Here is a 1,459-nt window from a genome sequence, read left to right on the forward strand (position 1 = left end):
GTTTCCGCTGCGGCCACGGTGGGACCCAGGTGGTATACAATGCCAACCTGTTTCCGTTCGCCCGGCCCGACCTGCGTGTCTGTATTGCATCCAGCTTGCGTCGCCCGAGGCCTGGGGACCGCCCTGCCCGCGAGTGCTTGACCATGAGCGAGGGTGTGTCCCCAGGCCTCGGCGTTTCACTGGATGGCCACAAGCCCTGGCAGAATGAAGAGGCCGAGGCCACTACCGTTAAGCACAGCAGCGGCTTGAAGCCATATTTCCAGTGAAGCCACCAGCTAGGAAAACGGGCGGTTTCACACCGCTTCGAGACGGCGTGGCAAAGCAGCTAAGCCCCTGGCGGCTCCTGAAGATGGCATTTTGCTGTCCCCAGGGCGCCGTATATGGCCTGTGCGGAAAGGGCCCTTGTGAAGTCAGTGGGACTGAGAGAGTTTAGAGAAAACTGTGACTCGCCCAAGGTCATCCAGTAGGCTTTGTGTGGAGGAGTGGGGAAACAAATCCAGTTCACCAAATAAGAGTCTGCTGCTCATGTGGAGAAGTGGAGAATCAAACATGCTTCTCCAGGTCAGCGTCCACTGCTCTTAACCTCTTCACCCACCGGCTTTCTTCTAGGATGAAGGTTAGGTTATTTGGGGGGGATGCTGCCACACCATGCAATTGTCAAGACCTTGGGTTGTTCAGGGAAAGCACTTCTGTTTTAGCAGAAGTCTTTATTCAGAAACAGTGGTTTAAGTAAAACAGGCCACCAGACATTTATTGACAGAATTGGAAAAACCCTGCCAAAAAGTACAGAAAGCAATTACTAGCTGCCCCACTCCAAGCCATACACCCCCTTCCCAGAGAAACCCGACTCTTCCCTCTCAGCTAGAAGAGAATGTAGCTAAGCCTCCTTATCTCATGCCACTCTATCCCAGCCACTCTATCCTGTGCATTTCAGGAGGGTTGTAAATCACACCTCTTCAGAAGACGCCTGGCCCGTTAGTTGGACAGCTCTGTAGCTGTGTCAGGAGGATGGTACGTATGGTAGGCAGGTTACATATATCTCAAAGAGACATTGGTTTGTTAAGAACATAAGAACAAGCCAGCTGGATCAGACCAGAGTCCATCTAGTCCAGCTCTCTGCTACTCGCAGTGGCCCACCAGGTGCCTTTGGGAGCTCACATGTAGGATGTGAAAGCAATGGCCTTCTGCGGCTGCTGCTGCTCCCAAGCACCTGGACTGTTAAGGCATTTGCAACCTCAGATCAAGGAGAGGATCAAGATTGGTAGCCATACATCGACTTCTCCTCCATAAATCTGTCCAAGCCCCTTTTAAAGCTATCCAGGTGAGTGGCCATCACCACCTCCTGTGGCAGCATATTCCAAACACCAATCACATGTTGCGTGAAGAAAGCGTTTCCTTTTATTAGTCCTAATTCTTCCCCCCAGCATTTTCAATGGATGCCCCCTGGTTCTAGTATTGT

Source organism: Sphaerodactylus townsendi, linkage group LG02 (assembly GCF_021028975.2).
Source record: "Sphaerodactylus townsendi isolate TG3544 linkage group LG02, MPM_Stown_v2.3, whole genome shotgun sequence".
NCBI classification, from domain to species: domain Eukaryota; kingdom Metazoa; phylum Chordata; class Lepidosauria; order Squamata; family Sphaerodactylidae; genus Sphaerodactylus; species Sphaerodactylus townsendi.